Raw genomic sequence first — 22,047 nt, 5'->3', positions numbered from 1 at the left:
TCCAATAACGTGACACTCTCTGAAAAAAAATGGATCTCTGAGGCATTGGGATAGTACAACATGATTTGCAGTGTATCTCAGTCAACAGAGCTGTCTGGTAGTGATGTAGTTTTGTGATATCCTTTTCATGTTAATATGAAAACTTAGGTCACATTTCTGTCTGTAAACATTTAAGATGATAAAAGAATGAGCTGGCCAGTCCATTGGCTCTCCCTTGGATCATTCATTTCAAAAAAATATCCATTAAATTCTTAGGTCATCTCCTTAGGTCATCTTCTTATACAGCAGTTTCATTTTCTTTTAAGAAAAAAAATATTAAGCCTTTGGGTCACCAAGATATTACTCTTTTAATATATGTGATAATCTTATCAGAATAGCTATAACTATGCCATTCACAGATGCTTGTTCACTTAATATATTTCCCAAATATCAACTGGTAGCTGAAAAAACTTATACATATAGTGAAATCACACAGATTCTAAACCATACACTGAAATTCCAAGGACTAGAAAAAAATGAGATAACCCATGAAACAGATTAAAAAAGTTTCTCTGCACTTTTTGCAAACAGTTTAATAAAAGATGGCACGACACAGTTGCATGCATTCTAACTCGTAAAGATGTATCAGTAATAACAAAATGGCAACATTTTTAAAGTCTGTTTTATCCTTATTTTATAACTGTCTTTGAATCATCAAATATTCATAGCATTTTATAGTGAGGCATTAATTCTCAAACATAGATACAAACAGAACATTAAGACTTGTAAGTTGATTAAAAACCCATGAAATTCAGAATTGCATTACTATTCTAGCTTTCTTTTGGCAGCAAACTCTAGAACACTGTTCATGATGTGAGTAAATAGTATTCACAGTGCACAAGCTCTTTAGTTCTGAAACTTTCCAAACTAGAAACTCAGAAATCTTTCTTAACCAAAGCATAGGACATGTAAATAAGACTGAGTCTACACTAAAAATTTAGATGGACAGAAATTACGTTTCATGAATCTAATTGTGTACACTTCTACTAGATCACTTTCACATCTTTACTAACCTCTAATATCAAATTACTTCTGCCATCTCTGTGAGAAGTATAGCTCTCAATTAGATGTTTATGGGTTCACAGAAAGGTAGTGTAGACATAGTATTGTGTAATGAAACTGAAATAGACTCCAGGAGGTGCCCCACAATGCTCCACCATGACCACTCTGCAGATCATTTTCAACCCATTGCAAAGCAGCCAGTTGCACAGAAAACAGCCCTTCCTCTGTTAAAGTTTTTCCTTTAAAAGTATTTCCGCAAAAGTGAGTCTAGATTGGCTTGGATGCTTTTGCGCAAAAAGTGCTTTTGCGCAAAATCATCCGTGACCAGTCTAGACGCGATTTTGCGCAAGAAAGCCCCGATTGCCATTTTAGCCATCGGGGCTTTTTTGCGCAAAACAGTTCTTCCCTGTCTACACTGGCCCTCTTGTGCAAGTATTCTTGCACAAGAGGGCTTTTTCCCGAGTGGGAGCATGAAAGTATTTGCGCAAGAAGCACTGATTTTGTACATTACAAAGTCAGTGTTCTTGCGCGAATTCAAGCAGCCAGTGTAGACAGCTGGCAAGTTTCTGCACAAAAGCACTTGCTTTTGCGCAAAATCTTGCCAGTCTAGATGCACTCATATGGTCCAGGAATTGGAAGAGAAGTGCTATATCAGGGACAAGCAGCAGTGCTGTTTACAAATAAAAACTTCCTCAAGTCTATCAGAGACGAGTGAAGTGAACAGTTTTCCTGGTTCTGCCCCACCAGACATGCTGCTTCTATAATAAGTTAGATGCAATTCTCATTGGCAACCCCAAAATGAAGCTCAGAGACCTTCTAGGAGTCCGAATCCTGGGACACTTCAGGCAACAACAAGAAGGATGATCAGGGAGAGGAGGGGACTGAGAGACTGGGAGACAGGAAAGTGATGGAGTTATTCTCCTCTGGGAACCAGGTACTATTTTTAACCCCAGAGCTTAGCCAGCTTAACCAGTCTCAATGCCGCTTGATGGCCAAGATTTATGTTAGGGAAGACATTTCTGGAAAAGACGGTTTATGTGCCCAGGGATGTCCCACAAATCCTCCATGGAGATCTCTAGAAAACTTTCATTGGAGCAATCTGCAATACTTCGCAGAAGGTATGGGGGGATGGCTGCCTTGTTTCTTGTACCTTGATAAGAAATTTCCCATACCGTTCCAGTATCAATTCTGCTAGTAACATTTCCATACATAGCATAGCAGGATAAGAACCACATCTGTACCAAGATGCTTTCAGCATCTGCTCCACAGCCACCATTGTTATCCTCAGGAGACTTATATCATGTAGGGTCACCTAGGGGAAAAAGGTAGAAGTTTTCATTACAACTCTTGCATTGAAATTCAGAGCCCTTAACCATACTCTGCCTAACATACTGTGCTTTGATTGGCGGGGATTGGCATCCACTACCAGGAGTGCTAAGGGAAGGAGAGTATCTCTCTGTGTTCTCTTCCTCCCCACTCAGATGCAAATCAAACACGTTGAAATTGCTAATGAATCCAGGATTTAAATATCCCACGCTTCATTAGCATAAACGTGGCCACCACTTTTTTTTCAAAATTGAGGTTTTTTTAAAAAAAATGTCAGTCTTGATGCGGATCAGTTGAAAATAACCCCTTTTTTCAGATCTTGTATTCCTCAAAAAATTCAATTTCGAAAAAAGCGGCGGCCATGTTTATGCTAATGAAGCACAGGATATTTAAATCCCGGCTTCAAGAGTAACTTCGATGTGCCTAATCTACATCTCTGTCGACAGAGAGGTGTAGCCTAGACACACCCTCAGAGACACTAGGGAAGTAGCCAATATGGGAGGATTAATGCTGGTCCTTCCTCTCAACACAATGTTCATGTTGCTAGTGGGAAGGTGCATTTTCTTACAGCGCACATGGGTTCCTGACACAGGTTTGCCACAAGTTGCAGCATAAGGCCTGTGGCCCATGCTGTGGAATAATACTCAGCATGGCTGGAACAGCAAGCTAGTTCACTGACTCACTAGGGATTCTGATTAGAGTTAAGTGTAAGCCCGAACTTTATAAGGGGAGTATTCTGTTTTAAAATAGCACCTTTGCACTAGAAACAGGAGATGCTATGAATTATTAAAGACCAATCAGACCCATTGAGGAATCTGATTCTGCTTCAAGAAGAGCAGCTTGAGGCTAGATTCCCGCTACGAAATTGTCTGCAGGCAGCATCCTGTCTATAATCCGTCACCCCCGAATGCTCTAAGAGATAGGGGAGATGAAGTTCAGTGTCCTTTACTCTTCACACTAGGAGGGGATACCAAGAACAAAAGGTGCCCATTCCAAGACGTTTTTGATCAAGACGACTGTGCTTTTAAAGAGAAGCTGATTTGTCTTTTCCCCTCCCAATTTTACCAGACTGTTTCCCTGAGGGTAACTTATTTTCCTGTTCTTTCCAGGGGTTTTTTTTGTGTATAAAAGTCAGCACATTGAGACAGACAGACTATTTCTTCCAATCATTGAGGTTTGGAGGGGACACAGGAAAATTAATGCAATGAAGGGACTAGCATGGAAAAAAAGCATAAGGCACATATTACCATGGCTCATTATTGAAATGGGTTTTCAAAGCCTCCCAAACAGAGTGTATTGCTGCACTTTTGATATTGCCCTGGTATCAGATGGCAACTACTTTTGAACAGCCAATCTGCCTCTGTATTCCATCTCTGTAGAAAGTCCTCTGAGAAAAACCTCATAGGTTTTATGGAGCACACAGCAGGCAGTGATAGCAATGGGAGTATTTAACTAAAGTCTAATCTAGTAAACTATGTTGGTGACCCTTTAAACAACCAAAGATGCACTCCACCACAATTCTTCATTTGTCCAGCCTTGTGTTGAACCACTTCTTACGCTAAGTGAATGGTTTACAGCTTCCTGAACCAATGGGTAGGCTGGGACTCCCAGGATCACAATTTTGGTATTTCAACAATATAAATGGCTATCTTGTGGTTCAGAAAGAAAGTCCCTGCTGGAAGCTTTTTGAATAAACTGTGTTCCTAAACATGCATGCATCATTCACCTTTCCTGATCCCCCATATTGATGTCAGTAAAACAACCCCTGTGATCCACGAGTGCTTGACAATTATGATTCAGTTTATCACTGCAAGGTGATCTGATGCCAAAATAGAGAAGTGTGTGCCATCTATCACCCCACCATAGGTAAGGATCCCCACTGCAGCAAAACCATCAACTATAGCCAACATATTGCTGAGATTCACTACCTTTCTTTGAAGTTGATTAATGGACCTGCACACTTGGCTCACAATAGCTCCCAGAGTGGGTTTTCTAACTCCAAATTGATTCCCCACTGACTACTAACAGTCTGGCATAACAAGTTTCCGCAGAGCAGTTACTTTTTGTTTCTCTACTGTCTGAGCAGGTCTCTTTTCAGTGCTGCTGCACTTCAGAGCTATAGAAAGCTCTTCACATATTTCCGGGAAACTGGCTTTCCGTGTTAGAAAGTTCTGCAGCCCCACTGTTCATTATTGCATAACTTCATCATGATGTGGTCCTACCAGTCTGTGTGGTGTCCAACAGCAACAAAAGGTGCCTATTCAAAGATATTTGGTCAAGACTACTGTGCTTTCAAAGATAAGCTTACTTCTTCTCTTTCTTCCTTTGTTCTCTAACTTCCCTCAGGGCAGCTTCAAGGACATTTTCCCACATCGCTGCTCTTGTCTGTGTTCTGGAAATCCTGCAGGATAAGGTGTGAGTTATTTGTAATCACAAGAGCACACAGCTGAACAGGCTCTAGGCTGTGGCATACATGTGGCAAAGTCAGGCTTTTGGAAGAAGGGAACTAAAAAGGGGGGTTGTTTGCCATTAATAGCATGGCATGGGAGGGAGGAAACTGCATAATGAGAGGTTGAATTCATGTTCCCATTCTTCTCATAAGGCATTGCGAAACCTTTCCAACACCACTCCCTACTGCAGCTAGTTGCACTGTGGTGTGCACCTCTCGTGCACTGCTCTGTGCAGAGATGCAAGAGGATGCACTCCTCCAACATGCATGATTGATTTAATTACCATGGCAGCTACACTGCAAACTTACTGATGTTTGTTGGGTTAGACATGAGCTAAGAATGAAGTTATAATGGGTAGATGACATAGACAACATAGAAAATTCAAACTGCTTTAAGGGAGTCCTGTTTTGAACCATCAAAGCCTAATTTATGAAGCAAAGCAAAAAATGTGACTAAATGGAGTACAGAGAACATTGAGCATTGACATTTAAGAAGGTTCTTTCAAATAAGCTTAGTTCTATTTTAAAAAACAGTGTGAATATTTGAGCACTTTAACAACACAAACTGATAGAAATGATACACATCTTCACAGAATGTTTTCCCAAGCAATAATCTAAAAAATCTAAGCAGCAGTTATAACTCTTATTTGCATAATCTTACAATGGTTTCATTAATGAGAAGTGGCATATTTGATAAAGGAATTTTATGCCTCTTTTCTTTTGCTAAAATCTTATTTTCCTGAAAAGACTACTTTAATTTTTCATTATTTATGATTTTAAGTTCATATTTTGCTAGGAATGCTTTGAGCAATTATTTCAATTAATGAGATCAGCTTAAAAAAAACCTTAGATTCAAATATAAGGTGTTGGAATACACAATTCATATGTAAAGTAACTTTTTGCCCACAAGGTGAATATTGTATAAAATCATGATGAGGAGTCCTGTGGCACCTTATAGACTAACTGAAGTTGGAGCATAAGCTTTCATGGGCAAAGACCCACTTCGTCAGATGCATGTAGTGGAAATTGTTTAAAATGTATAAAGTGTATTGTATAAAATGTTTCAATAACTCCTCTTCAAAGTTTCCAACGTGAAATGTAGCTGAAAGTATTATTATAATGTTAAAATTAATCTTCAAAATATTACAATTTTAAGGGACAAGGAGACATCTGATCACATTGATATTTTTGTTCCTTTCAAAATTGTTAAGATAATGAGCCTGAACTAATAAAGATCCTATTTAACATTATGGTAATATTGTCTGCATTGGAAGTGAGTTAATGGTTGCTATTTATAAACATGTACATATGGTTTTCAGTATTACCATACTATTAAAAGAATAAGCAGGATGCATACGCTGTGATGCAGAAATCTGAACAGGCTTTAAGTTGTATTTACATGCCTCTGTAATAGAAATGAGGATATTGACCAGAGTTATGGGTGGTAATTTTTAAATAGTAATAGTAATTAGTTCGCTCAGCAAGCTAACTTAGGAAGTTCAGGGACAAGTGAGCCTAGTAAAGGAAGTAGCGGGAGACCTTTGGAAGAAAGGGCCCTTCACTGCCAAGGTATCTCACATAGAGCATAAAATAGTATCCATGTAAAGGGGGGAGGAATCATTGTTCCCTAGATCTGCTGAGTGGAGCCCAGAAACTGTAAATACCTGCTCTGCTACTCTCCTTCAGTTAGCCCCCTGCAGAAGAGCTTCCCACTCCAGGCCCTCCAACAAGGAGGGGGAAAAAGGAAGCAGTTGTCACGGGACCCAGAAATTCAAAGGGGCCCCAAACTCCAGGCTGCCACTGCTGCTACTAAGGCACTGGTAGTGGCCAGAGTCTCGGGCCCTTTAAATCACCGCCAGAGGGCTGCGCCACATGCTCTGTGTGGTTCTGAGTGCTAGGGTGGGAGACACATCAGACGCCAGGCTGCACAAAAGGCTGGCTGCCCTCGCCCTACCCCTTCCACCTTAATCCCCAACCCTTCTGGGAATGCAGAATTGGCCCCCCTCCCTCCTTGCCTAGGAGTCCACACACACTGTCAGTGCCACTGTACCTCTAAAAATTAGAAGGTTCACAATGGGTAAGGCTGTCCTCCTGCAGACTTTGGAGGGCCGGCCAAAGTGGGATGGAGGTTGCTGCTTGCTCTTTATTGTCTTGCATTTGAACATTAGGGTAAAAGTTAAGGCTGAGGGGAAATATTATATGGGTAAAACTCCTATTGTCTTCCTTGGGAGCAGTGTTAAGCCAATGCTTTTGGAAATCCTACCCCAAGCTCCTTGCAGGAACATTGCATTTGTGCTGTAGGCGCAGCTGACATAAAGCTGAAAAGCTTTTGTCATCTTCAATCCTACATTTGAAAGGGAAAGACAGAGCTTGGCCTCTGCAGGTTTCTTTTATGACATTTCTGTGGCTCCAGTAGGTCAAAGAAGGCTTGCCTAATGGTTAGGTCAGTAACTTAGGACTTGGGAATCTTGGATTTAAGTCTCTGCTTCACTGTTTGAAATTGGGAAACATCATTTATTTTCTTTGAACCTCTGTCCCCCAGTAAAAGTAGCTATTTGAATCCTTAGTAAGGGTGTCAAGTTAAAGATTGTGAGGTAAACAAATCCTATGGAAATGGAGGCCATATATGTATCTGAGAGAGCGCTATTGCTGTGACCAAGAGTTCTAAGCTGGAAGGGATCACTAGATCTAGTCTGATCTTCTGCCACCACACAGAATCCACACACGAGCCCTAATAACAAAATTAGGCAAAAGTGAATATTGCTATTTGAGACTAGGCTTATATGCAAAGAATAGGAGGGATGGAGGTGTACCAGTGCCCAGAGCCCCTGCAATGGCAGGGAAATGAGTAAGGGTATGTCTACACTAGCCACCCTAATTCGGACTAGGGTGGCTAATGTAGTCATTCGAACTTGCAAATGAAGCCCAGGATTTAAATATCCCGGGCTTCATTTGCATGTTTCCGGACACCGCTATTTTTAAATGCCCGGTAGTTCGAACTACCTGCCCGTGGCTACACGCGGCACAGGCTAGGTAGTTCGAACTAAAGCTCCTAATTCGAACTACTGTTACTCCTCAATGCAGGTAGTTCAAACTACCGGGCATTTAAAAATGGTGGCACCCGGGAACATGCAAATGAAGCCTGGGATATTTAAATCCCGGGCTTCATTTGCAAGTTCGAATGACTACATTAGCCACCCTAGTCCGAACTAGGGTGGCTAGTGTAGACATACCCTAAGTGAGAGAGCCACAGATAATTCTGATAAATGACCTGCATTCCTACACTTCACAAGAAGTCAGCCTCCCCAAGTCACTGCCAAACTGATGTGGGGGGGAAATTCCTTCTAAACCACATGAATGATGATCAGTTACATTCTGTAAGGTAAAAATTTCTGAGATGGGCTATGATATTCTGTTAAGAACCCCTATTCTAAATTTCAAGTCTGAAACAGTACATGATGGTTACCCCCCTTGCTTAGCCCATCGGAGGAAGGTGGTCATAGAGCTAATGGGTGAGAGACAGGACATAACACATTCAATGGTGCTAGGAACAAATGCTTATTGTCTCTGCTTTAATCTCCAGGTGCAACACCAATGGATCACATCCATGCAAAGATACCTTCCTGAAGCTAACAGCCACATCGCCACTTAACATATAACTGACAACTTATGTCTGCTTTGTTTAAGTACTTGTTTAACTAGATATAAGGTATCCTGTAAGCTATGGGCGGAAAACACTATGTAACCTTTAGATTTTTGCTCTCATTTTGCCTCATGGTTAGCACCTATCCAGGGTGTCCGGGATCTCTGCCCCCCCCCCCCATCATTTCATCCGCCCATTAGCATCCTATATAATCAGTTGTAACCTATTGTTTGGCAGTGTTCACCAAGCCTAATAAGCAAAGTGGCACACCACCAGTGCTGTGTGTTAATAAACCCTTCTGTTTGCTTCACACATGGTGTACAGACTCCGTTCCTACACATTCTCAAAACATAAGCAAGAACCAGTGAGCCAAGCATCTGAGAGAGAGAAACTGGTGTCACCTCAAAGCCCTCCCCGGCCCTCTGCCCAGTGTCCCATCCATAGTTGTGACCATCCCTGATGCTTCAGAGAATGGAGAATATTTGAACAATATGTTTTAGGGTAGATGAAGGGGTAGAATATTCTCCTTTGAAAGCTACACTGCCAAAATAGTTTTAGTTGTAGAGATAAGTTTGTGGAAAATAGCCTCCATTCACTCTAGCTCTCTTATGAGAAAACACTACTAGCCTTGGCTATATTATAAATATGTTAATAGAAAAAATATGCCAGTGTAAGTAGTTCCTCTCACTGAAAATGCAATGCATTAAAATTGTTAATTTAAAACTAAGCTTAGATACTTGCAGAGGTACTCTATGGATTTTTTCATTCAGTTCAGTTCAGAATATTTTAATGCTAGTACTGAAGTTGATGAAAAAAATGTGTGCTGGCTAATCCAGGGGTTCTTCAAACACTTGGACTTACTTAGCCATGAAATACTGCTGAAGAAGCTGAAAACAATTGTAAGGAGATGGCTTTAGTTTTAATTCAAATTTTTCTCCCAGTTTGTGACCAGGATAGATTATGTATTACAGTATATGACTAACAAGAAGCCCTAAGTTGTATCATTTAAAACTGTTTTAACTATGTAATTCCCATAAAAGATATAATAATCTTCATAGTTGTTATAGTAAAAGTTTGGAAAAAGGGTGATTTCACAATTTTCTATTAGAGGAAATTTTTTCATGATGTTTGGAAAAATGCTTTATGGTTGAATATAATATTAATGATTTAAAGGAATTTTGTCCCCTGATTGCGGAGTTTGCAATATCATTCTAGACTTGTACACTTTTTTTCATCTTGCTCTGCTAATCATAGTCACCATATTTCTGAGCTGACCTCAGAAAACATAATTTACATTGGCAAGTTGTTCAGTAGTATCACATGACAAATAGAGGCTTTGTCATTAAAGTTGGTCTGTTTGTGAGCTCACTTGTCAGAATAGGTGAACCCAGTCCATGGAAATAGTATAAAAATGTATGCAACCTGAATATCTGGCTTTATATTGGCTGTGAAAGCCAAACGAAATTCATTATATTTATTAGTTTGATTCTGTTATTTCATTTGCTTTGTTGGTGTTACTCTAGGTTTCCACTAGTGTAAGAATGGGTAAATTATATTGAATATAATTCTGAACATACTAAAAATTAAGGAAATTGAGTGAAATATTCTGTAACTTAGTAGCACATAAATTGGCTACACAGCAGCATTATTTCAGAATGACTGATATTATTATGAAATAACATAGTGTGTGTCTACACTACAAACCTTTATTTCAAAATAGTATCGAGCTGGAGGACTTCTTACTCTGACTCCTGTAACCCTCATTCTATTAGGAGTTAGGGTATGTCTACACTACCCCGCTATTTCGAACTAGCAGGGTAATGTAGGCATACCGCAATTGCAAATGAAGCCCGGGATTTGAATTTCCCGGGCTTCATTTGCATAAGCCGGGTGCCGCCATTTTTAAATCCCGGCTGGTTCGAACCCCATGCCGCGCGGCTACACGCGGCACGAACTAGGTCATTCGAACTAGGCTTCCTAGTTCGAACTACCGTTACTCCTCGTGGTAGTTCGGTATGCCTACATTACCCCGCTAGTTCGAAATAGGAGTAACGGAGTAACGGAGGAGTAACAGTAGTTCGAACTAGGAAGCCTAGTTCGAACTACCTAGTTCGTGCCGCGTGTAGCCGCGCGGCACGGGGTTCGAATCAGCCGGGATTTAAAAATGTTGGCGCCTGGCTTATGCAAATGAAGCCCGGGAAATTCAAATCCCGGGCTTCATTTGCAATTGCGGTATGCCTACATTACCCTCCTATTTCAAAATAGGAGGGTAGTGTAGACATACCCTTAGAGAAGTCAAAGGAAGAGTGTTTTTCCTTCATCTTTCTGCTCTGTAGACAGTGCTTAAAGCCGAATTAAACTATTTCAACTTAAGCTACACAATTGATATAGCTGCAGTTACATAGCATAATTCGACTTTTGCCCTGTTGTATAGATGTACCCTAAATTACTACAAGATGCCTATCTATAATATGTAATATCAGAAGAGTTTTATATAGTGAACACTTCTAATAAACATGTTTTATACATCTTAGCAAGTGTTTTCGTTCTGTCACTGTGAGAAGTGTTTGTCAGAAATCTGAACTTAAAGTCTGAGTTCAATTTTCATGTCTAATTCCAGATTTAAGTACTGAAACTGTGCAGGTGATGAATTAGATGTCCTAATTTAGCTGTCCACCTTTCATTTCTCCTTATTTTATCTTTGGACTGTTTCTTACATGGTGCACCTACACAACAGGACTTAACTCGAAATATGATATGCAAATTGAGCTCCGTTAATTGCATAGGTTATTTTGAAATACTTCTAATTTTGAAATAAGCTATTTACACAGCACTTATTTCAAAATAGAGCATTCTTCCTCTGACTTCCTTTACTCCTCGTACAATGAAGGTTACAGGAGTCGCAATAAGAAGTCCTCCAGCTTGACAGTATTTTGACATTATTTCGAAATAACTGCCTGCTGTATTGACACATACTAAGTTATTTTAAATAATGGTAGGTATTTCAAAATAATGTTGCTGTGTAGACATACCCATAATTATCTTGAAAGGGTAAATTTTACTTTCAATTATTTTTGTCGTAGTCATCTAATCTTATCAAAATACAAACCTGAATGATAGCCTGAGTCTAGGTAAGCAATTCTTTTGTACTCAATGGGAAGGAAGCATGAAGTTAAGTGTTTCATGTCTCATTTTTTTCTGTCTCTTGCTCATAGAAACTGTGAGCTAGATTCATTCTTTAACAGTGCCTGGGAACTAGGAGTTAGTGTCACAAGGTGTAGAGTAGCTTGAAGATTCCTTGATATGTACCAGTGAATGGACTAGACCAGGATGGCCTTGGATTGAGAAAATAAGAATAGTGACATGACATTTATGCTATTCCTGCCCCACTTTTTTGCACTCAGCATTGTTGTGTGGTGTTAGAGACTCTGTTATAATATTTTTCTTTCAAATTCCACATGGTGAGAAACATGCTGCAGACTAAGACTGCAAAACAATATTAAACAAATAGGCCAAAATATGGTGATGTAAATTTGGCTAGTAAAACTTTTTTGGCAAAGGCTATCTTTTCCTATGTTTGTTACAGAACCTAACACAATGGAGATTTGATTTTGAGTGTTATTGTTAACCAGTACCATAACAACAAGAGGGGGGCCCTACTGTGTTGGGACATGATGAGCTGCCTTAAAAATACTTTTATTTGAGTTTGCTTCTCAGTTTTACCCAATCACAGCAGAAAAGTTATCAATTACATTTTCCAGGGAAATAACAATCTGCTTGCAAATTCTGTAAATCTGTTTACTGAAATGCTAAGTACATTTTAATTTCCTCAAGTCAATAGCTGCGGAAGCAGCCGTTGCAAATATCCTACTGAGTACAGAGGCTGACATTTTTCAGCATCTGACACTATCAAGGAGATAAGAGTAGAAAAAAGTACAGAAATGCGCTAAATTGGCTAACAATATTCTCTTGATAGTATTTGAGAATCTGCCCAAGTCTCTTTTCTCAATCACAATTTCTGCAGTAATAATGGAAGGAGTTACTGCCTCCCTGTTGCATCTACTGGTGCTAAGATCATTCTCATTTCTGTTTCTAGACATAGACAGTGTTCTGCGTCTTGGTGTGGTTTTTTAAAATATTAAATGCAATAAATCTTGCACAATAAAAATGTAATTCAAAGACGACCCAGAGTCAGATTGTTAGCTGGTGTAGAGTAGCATCACATTACTGAAGTGAAAGCAGCTGTGATTGCTTACACTGAGTGAGACTCTGGCCCCAAATCTCCAAGTTTTTTTTAAAGAAATTTGATAAGGCTATCCTAGAAAATGGCCACTGAATGCAAACCTATACATTTTGCTTACCTCCAGGTTTAATCTTCAGATTTCTCAGTAGCATATAAATGTACTTCTGTGTCTCAATACAATGCAATAAACTCAAAGATGCATTTAGACAGCCTCTGCTTTGGTTCTTTCATTAATTATATGCAGATTATGCACCTTACTAACATTTCATACCAGGTGTGTGCATAAAAGCAAAAATCTGGAAAAAAGGTATACAAAAAGGTTTTTGTATACTATATTTAATTAAGTTGCCTTTTAAACTTCCATTTTGGATATCTAATTTTAAAGTCCTTTTTACATACATAGGCATCAGTTTTTCTTTGCATGTATTTGTATCTGACTCAAGTATATCTAGATTCTTTTATACTCCAATTACTGTGATAATTGAACACAAAGTTCAGGCACATATGAATAACATTGTCTCACTAGGGGGTTGTCAATTGTCTTCCTATGTAGCATCAGGCAAACTTCCTTCTCACTTGTACTCTTCAGTGTAAAGGTCTCTGTCATGTCTTGAGGTATGAGTCTATGTTGCAGGCTCTGTCTTCAGAGAGGCAGAATGTCTTTTTATTTTAGTTCACTTTCTGAAGTGCAGCATACTCTTCTTTCTCCATGTTGGTCCTACGTTCTAGAGCAGTGCAATGGGGAAAGATGACTCAATACCGTCCCTATTCCTTTGAGACTAATGTATGTCACTGAGAACTCATTGAGGGAGTAGTCTGCAATTCTGTTAATTCCTTGCATATGGCATGCCAAGTAAGAGGATCCATTGGCCCTGTATTCTTTCCTGCATACCTAGATTAAGGCTTGAAATTACATGGCCCAATTTGGGATTATGGAAAAATATGAACTGTTAGACAATACAATTTTTCGAATGAAGAGATAAGCTTCAAACAATTCATCTTCAATTCCCTGCAAAGTGGACACCTGTTTATCTAGCTGGAGTACATAGATAGCAGCCAATAACATATATAGTACATTTATAACACTGTTAAAAAATGTAAGGAACTCAGATGCAATATCTGTCCTGACAAGACCACTGTGAGGTAGCAAGTACTACAATCTCTACCTTACAGATGAAAAAAGTGATATAGGAACACATTAAATGTCTGAATTCTGTGCACCTGCATGGTGTAATTCCAAAATCTGGTAGATGTACGCACCTTAGCTTTGTTTAAGCTAACATGATAAATATAGTGGTGGAGTGGGACAGCCATCTGAAGACAACCTCATCCAAGATCCTAGGTATCAAATGAAGCAGCTGCAGCCACACTTCTACTTTTAGCTCTATAGGTCAAGCAGAGCTAATGTGTACTTCTACCTGAGATGGGAATTACATATACACTGCAACTGGGAGATGTACCCTAAATGATTTGCTCACAGTTACACACTGAGTTCAGGTTTCCTGAGATGGAGGTTATGCCCTAATCAATAAGCATCCACTCTAAATTGCTCATTTAGCTAGTTTGTGTGTGAATATTTTGAGTGTCTCAAAACTTGACAGCTCTCTGGACTTCTTTCATTCATTCACACACACAATTTCCTTTGTACTAATAATTTCCCAGCTTTTATCTTCATACAAAAGGTTCCACATGCTAGCATAAATCTATTTTAGTATAGTAATAACTATTGTAATGTCTCTGTATTCATGTGTCTGTTTTATGTTTGTTTTCAAAACCCTGTGTGGCCTTTTCTGTGTTATAATGTTTAGTTTTGGTATATTGTGTCTTAGTGTGTATTATATTAACCCTTTGGGGTCAAATTACATTTAGTCACTCACATGCTGAAAATATTTGGAGTCTTAATGGTCCTCAAAGAAAGGAGAATGATACAAAATAAGACATTTTGTTGTTGAAAACTTAATTTGATGTCCTCTCTCAAATTATCTATTATGTCCTATGAATCAAAATCTGGAATAGTCTCTGAGCAATGGAAATAAAAAAAATTAAAGGACTTAGTTCGGATTAACTTTAAACTGCCGCGTATAGCTGTGGGCAGTTCATTCGAACTAAGGGGGATTTAAAAATGGCGGCTGGATGGGAACATGCAAATAAAGCCCGGAATATTTAAATCCCGGGCTTCATTTGCAACTCCGGTTGCCTGATTTGCCTACCTACCTCAAATTAATGAGCTAGTGTAGACATACCCCTAGCTCTTTTACCTGCCAGCATCTTATTCTAATGCCCTGTTTAAACAGAGCCAATAATTGATGCTTTTACAACACTGTTTTTATACATGATTTGAAGTTAGATTCAGATCTTTCAGAGAGTTACATGTGCTCAAATTTACAGTCTATCATTAGTCCCACAGAAGCCAATGGGATATTCAGAGTATGTAAAGTGAAGCATATGTGAGCCTTATGGAGCAACAGGTCTAGAGTTTGGACCAGATAATTCTAGGCATCTAAGTTATGGGCCTCATAAAAAACTCACTGTATTCCATAGGCACTGGAAGTAGGGACTTGGGGAGTGATGTATCACCTCCAGGTTTTTCCTGCACTTTGGGCCGGCCTCGCTGCCTTCTCCTTGAGCCCTAGGACCTGGCCACTGAGTGGCATACACGGGGTCATGACAGTCCCACATGCTTTGCCAGCCCTCTGGGGTACTGCCTCTGAGGGCTTTGCTGACTCCCCAGGGTCCCACAAACCCCATTGGCCCTTGGGGTCTCATTATATACTGGCCCCACAGGCTCTGCCAGCCTTTGGTGGTCCATTGCCTGCTCATTCTGCCATGGGCTCTGCAGCCCACCAGCCATGTCACTGGGCCAGGGACCTGCAGTTGCCCCCAGCTGGGGCCCCAGCCTGGGACATTTAGAGTTATCAGTTCTCCCACACTGGATGGACTGTCTGCCATTTGCAGCAATGGCATGTGGTGCATCCAGTCCAAGGGTATGTCTACACTGCAGAGTTTTTCTGGAAAAATTACACTTACGTCCACACGACAATTGCGTTCTTTTGACAGATGTGGATGAGGGTTTTTTCAAAAGAAGAGGCTCCAGGAAAAAGCGCAAATGCAAGATAGAGTCCATTCAATGTGGACACTATCTTTCAAAAAAGCAGATTGCTTTTTCAATATGTTTTGCTGTGTCGATGCTCTCTTCTGAAAGAAGCCTGCGGTGTAGACGTAGCTGGTAATCTGATCTCATCAAGTCTATGGGGGGGAATTCACGTCAGCAGCCTCACCCTAAAAATGGTTCCAGTGTCACTATTGTATTCATCAGCCTCCAGAACAGGCCATATCACATTAATTCAGTATCAGGATCTACTACCATCAGCTACAGCATATAAGGTATGTATGTATATGCTGCAATTAAACACCTGTGGCATGGCTCAGACTTGTGGAGCTCAGTCTCCAGGGCTAAAAATTATAGTGTGGATGTTTTGGGTTTGGGCTGGAGCCCAGATTCTGAGACTTCTCACTTGTGTATTCTCAGAGCCTAGAGGTATACAAGACAATTTTTAGCCCTACAGCCCAGGCTTTGAAGGCTTTTAAATTGCAGTACAGGAATGCCCCTAAATACACCTTGACTTAAAAATGAATCTTCATGGGAAAATAATCCTTACTAGCATAATGCACAACAGTATCAAGATTTGTTTTAGAAGCTGGTTTAGCTGAGCCCATGCTTGATATGAGTTCCTGGACTTAATACTAAAGGATTAAAATCTGGTCTTACTGAATACACGGGCAGCTTTACTATTTATTGATGTGCAAATTCTGGGTTTTTCAGTTTGTTCACTATTCAGAAAAAAAATGCAAATCCCTACCCCCAAGTGCATGAATCAGAGTCAAAATTAACGTTGGGACTAATAATGTTTCCTTTTGATGTGACATGAACTGTTTTAATTTTGAGCATGTTAATGGTTCTGAACTTTTAACCTTGAAAGGAATTTCAAAGAGAAATTGTCAAAACACTTTGATTATTTTGTTTGGAATGTCAAACTGAAACAGTAAGGGTATGTCTACACTGCAAAGTTAATTCAAACAGCTGGTATTTTGAATTAACTTTAATAGGGTATGTCTACACTATCCCGCTAGTTCTAACTAGCGGGGTAATGTAGGCATATCGCACTTGCAAATGAAGCCCGGGATTTGAATTTCCCGGGCTTCATTTGCATAAGCCGGGCGCCGCCATTTTTAAATCCCGGCTAGTTCGAACCCCGTGCCGCGCAGCTACACGCAGCACGGAGTAGCTAGTTCGGATTAGGCTTCCTAATCCGAACTAGCTGTACTCCTCATTCCACGAGGAGCCATTAAAGGGGTAGACTCTGATCACAGTGCTTGTGCCAGCTCCCCGCCTGCCAGCCCAGAGCCGGCAGTGGCCACCAGGGCTCCCAACCCAGTGCCCCCAAAACAGGAGCCAGCAAGCCACTGGTAGCCAGCCCTCCTCTGCGCCCCAGGAGCAGTCTGCCAGCTCCCAGGAGCCTGCCTGGGAGTTTCTCCAGGGGCTGGAAAAGGCGGGCACCTTCCTGGTCTAAGGTGGAGATCATGGACCTTATTCAGGTTTGGGGGAGATGCCCCCAACATCCATGACCTCCGCACTAGATGGAGGAACGTGACTGTCTATGGCAGGATAGCTGCCAACCTGGCCACCAAAGGCCACATGCGAACCCAGGAGCAGGTTCACATGAAAATCAAGTTGGTTTGGCGAGACCCCCGACCCTTGGCCCTGAGCTTCCCCTCCCCCTTTGTCCCCTTGCTTCTCCCTTCCAGCTCCCTCCTCCCAGGTTTCTCCCTCCCCTATCCCACCTTCTCTCTTTCCCTCTCCCACCTCCTTTTCCCAGTCTCCCCAGAGTTTCACCCTCCCCCCAGTTTTGGTCAATAAACCCAGTTTCTGTTTTTGAACATACGTGTCTTTTATTTGACATTAGGAAGGGGAGCTAGGGATGGATAAGTGGAAAGATTTGAGGGAGGAATGGGGCATAAGCCCCCAGTGGGGAGGACCGGGGTGGCTCTGAGGTCTCCTCGGGGTGGACGCTCGCCTGCAGGGCCTCCTGGATCCTGACAGTCCCCCGATGGACCCGCCCCCCATATGGCAGCCTGAAGCAAATGCAGCCAGGCTGATGGCAACAACCCCACAAGATGCACCGGTGTACCCGGGGGCAGCTCTGGCTCCATGTGGCCGAGTGCTATGGTGTCCTAAGTGCGGGTACTCAGGGCACTCCAAGACAGGACTGCTTTTCTGTCCCTCATCGAGATAGACAAGCAAGTGGAGAACCCTGAGAACTGTCTGTCCAGGGTGGGGATAGGGTCCCTTTAAGCACAGAGTTCAGTTAGCCTCAGGCAGCAGACCCACACACTAAGTCCTAACCTGATGCCATGCCAGCACTGGTTCCGGCCAGCCTTAACTTCAGTTCAGGGTCCACTCAGTGTGGACGTGCTATTTTGAAATATCAAAATGCTATTCTGAAGTAGTTTTTGTGTATAGATGTGCTATTTTGAATTGGCTTAATTCGAAATAGCGCTTTAGTGTAGACATACCATTTTGGAAATGTCTTTCTTTATTCAAACAATTTGAAACCAACACAAATTAAATTAAAGATTTTGTGCCACCAACATTTTTAGTCAAAAAGTTTATTCCATATTTATTACCTTTGACTTCAGTGGGGGCTGGATTTTGCCATAGGTCATTGTAAAAGTTTCTTTGGTTATACAAGAAACTATGCAAAAACAAATATTTTCAGCTTTAGTAGCATTGCATTATCAGACAAGTTGAATAAAAATAGTTGTTTCAAAAAATTATTTCATATTTTTATAGTTTAAGAAAATAATTTGTAGGCCCAGTGACATCCTCACATGCAAATTTCTATACAATTATTAAACTGTTGGAAATTCAGGTACTATCATGGAAAAATTTACATAGCTTGGCAGGTAGAAATGCGTGCCCTCTAAATCTCCTACCTTTGTGCTCTGATGTGAATGATAAATTGACATCATAATTAGTGTGGGCAAGATCACTTCTAATCATATTCAGTAGGTTTTTACTGCTATGTTAAAACCATAAACTATAACAGTAAATAGTATGCTAGTTTTCCCTCATATATTCTTTCTTGATTTTCAGTGATTTGCTATCAATGACAGCAATGTTAAAGAAATTATAATTGTTAGCTATTAATGAACCTAGTGATTCAATACATTTTCCTGTGAATGGCTGAAAATAACCATTTCCCCTCTAGTCCCCTACTTCAGCTGTTCTTATCAAGGTTGTATTATTATAGCAGTGCATTTTTAGATGTCAGAATTCAAAATATTTTGTTGTACAATAATGATGATGATACTTTGCACTTCTGTAGTATTTTCCATTTAAAGATTTTTACAGCACATTAAAAATGAGTGAATTAACCCTCGCACCATCACTTGAAATAGATAAGTAGTAGTAGTTGACCGTTTTAGTTGTTCTTGTTCAATATAAGTAATCATTGAGGTTTCTCTGTATATATATTTTATAGCCTACTTAATGTCATATTAATGTACATAGGGTTTTATGATAATAAAATTCAAAAGGATTTCTATTAGAGTTATATGGTAAGATCAATAGAAAGTGTATGCTGGAAAATTTCTCCCTCTCTTCTTGCACTACAAGAAAATGTGCATTCCTTTTCTAAAAGTATATTTTAAAATTTGGGCTAGTGTTCTAGTTGTTATCTGTGGTTTTAAAAATAGTATTTATCAGAGGCAATTATTAGGCACATTGAAGAAAGTTATGAAAACTGAAGCCTTTTACTATTCCCTTTTAATAATATATAATGTAAGAGATTTAAAGTATTGAAATTGAGTGGTTAAATAACTTGGATAAAATTTTCAGAGTTAAAGTTATTAAATGTTTACTATATTAGATCATATGCTTAGATTACTCTAGAGAATACTCTAGTGGGTCATTATATTTTGTTTTTGTCATAATCTCCTAATCACCATTTCTTTTTTCATCTCCTTTGCCTGCTTGTTTCTATGGAACAGTTAGGGTTTGTTTATGCAACTGATGCAGTTGCGTGTTCATATAGAACTGAGGTGGGCAATAATTTTCACTGGGGGGCACTCCAAGAATTTGGTAAGTGGTCATGAGCTGCACTTTTCTACTATATTAGTGGAGGAGGCATGGGGTCTGGGATGGAGTTTGTGTGCAGGAGGGGGTTCTGACTTGGGTCAGGGGATTGGGATGCAGGAGCAGTGCAGGATCTGGGAAGGAGTTTGGAACTTCCGGCTAATGTTCCCGCTAAGGAACAAAAAAATCTTCCCCTGCCCACCTCCTCTGGAGAACCGTGCAGTAGCACTTGCACAACAAGTGGCTGCTCCAATGGGTGGAACTGGCTGAGATGGCACAGTGAAGAAGCCACTGGGGTGGCGGGCTGGGACCTTCTGTGGCCGTATGTGCTCTGGTGGCCAGGGCTGCCATGTGGTGGGAGAGGGGAGAGCCTGTTCTGGCAGCTGGGGCCAGAAATGGGGCCTGCTGCATTGGGGGTAGGGGTATCTGCTCCGGTGGCTGGGACTGGGATCTGCTATATGGCGGAGTGTGTGTGTCTGCTTTGGCACCTGGGAATGCATGGGTACGTCTAAACTACATGCCTCTGTCGTCAGAGGCATGTAGATTTGTTTGTTCAGCAAAGGCAAATGAAGCCGCGATTTAAATGATCACGGCTTCATTTACATTTACATGGCTGCCGCCCTGAGCCAACAAACAGCTGATCAGCTGTTTGTCTGCTCAGCGCACTAGTCTGGACTCTCCCCTGCCGACATCAAAGCCCTTTGTCGGCAGCCCCGGTAAACCTCGTCCCACGAGGAATAACGGGGCTGCCGACAAAGGGCTTTGATTTCGGCAGGGGAGTGTCCAGACTAGTGCGCTGAGCGGACAAACAGCTGATTAGCTGTTTGTCGGCTCAGCGCGGCAACCATGTAAATGTAAATGAAGCCGCGATCATTTAAATCGCGGCTTCATTTGCCTTTGCCTATGTGTCTAATCTACATGCCTCTGACGACAGAGGCATGTAGTTTAGACACAGCCCATGTGTGTTAATAAATTGGATTCCACAGTGGCACTCATTCAAACCAGTGCACATGACCTCAATATTGGTGCACAAACCAAAGCTCAGTCCACTCATGGTTGGAAAATCTTAGAGGGAACACTGCTCCCAGCAGAGATCTGTTGTCCCTCTGCCCAAGAGGTGCACATGCAGAAGCACACTGGCCCCAGCAGCTGGTCACTTTGAGTGTTGTGTGGGGCCATAGCAGGCAAGCAGTCTGACTGAGCACTCCATGGGGTTGTTGGAAATTAGAGGCCCAAAGAGTCATGGAGGGCAAGATCTAAATATTTGGTGAGCTAGATCTGGCCTGTGGAATTTGCTACTGCAGAACTGGACACCCAAGATAGAAAACTGAAATTGTGGGGTAAAATTATTGGCCTCACTGAAATTAATGGCGAAACTGAGCAGTCCTCCAAGAGTTAGGGGATGTTGATGTAATCCTCTCAGCCAGGGCTGCATAGGAAATTTTCTTTTTGACAAATGATTTTCTTCAAATTTAAAAATGTTTTTCTCTCCCTCATGGGGTAAAAAATGTTTTCAACAACGGGAAATAAAAAAAAAATTCAGCTCAATGGGTCAACAGATTTTTTTGTGGGGGATATTGGTTTCTATCCAACAGATACTCTTCTATGATGACTGTAAGATAGAAGCTTTCGTACTATGTTGAGAATAAAAAATGTTTGTGCCTATGGAGTATGAATCTTTCACTGGTGGAAGGTAGTGCTCAGAAGCCAATTGAATCTCTTGCTGTATAGTGTTACTGTGTTTTAGTTTTTTATTATTGTTATTACATAACAGAAACTATTTTTCCTGTTGTTTAGAACTTAAAAATATTTTATTCTGTTCCAGAGGAAGAAAAAGTTACCTACCATTAAAAATTGAGACAACTATTGCCCAAGAAAACTGACTGAATACTGATCCACCATAAATGTGCTGTTGAAATCATTTTAAATAGAGACTAACCCATCCATTTCTAGAAACTTCAATTATTTCTAGGCAACTATATTATAACTGGCTATATAGCTTAAATTGTTTTGCATCTAATATTTGAGTGAATCATTTTTCTTCAGAAAATAGTTTAAAACCCTATTAGAAGATGAACCATGCCTTTCATAAATAAATGAGAGTCTGAAATGTTGCGAGATAATTTATAGTGCCTAATCTGTTAGATGAAATGTCAGTGACCTTCACACATGGACTGTTTTTCTGCACTTCAGATCAAAATCAAAATGTC

This window comes from Pelodiscus sinensis, chromosome 1 (genome assembly GCF_049634645.1).
Source record: "Pelodiscus sinensis isolate JC-2024 chromosome 1, ASM4963464v1, whole genome shotgun sequence".
NCBI lineage: Eukaryota > Metazoa > Chordata > Testudines > Trionychidae > Pelodiscus > Pelodiscus sinensis.
Note: the sequence above shows the minus strand (reverse complement) of the source record.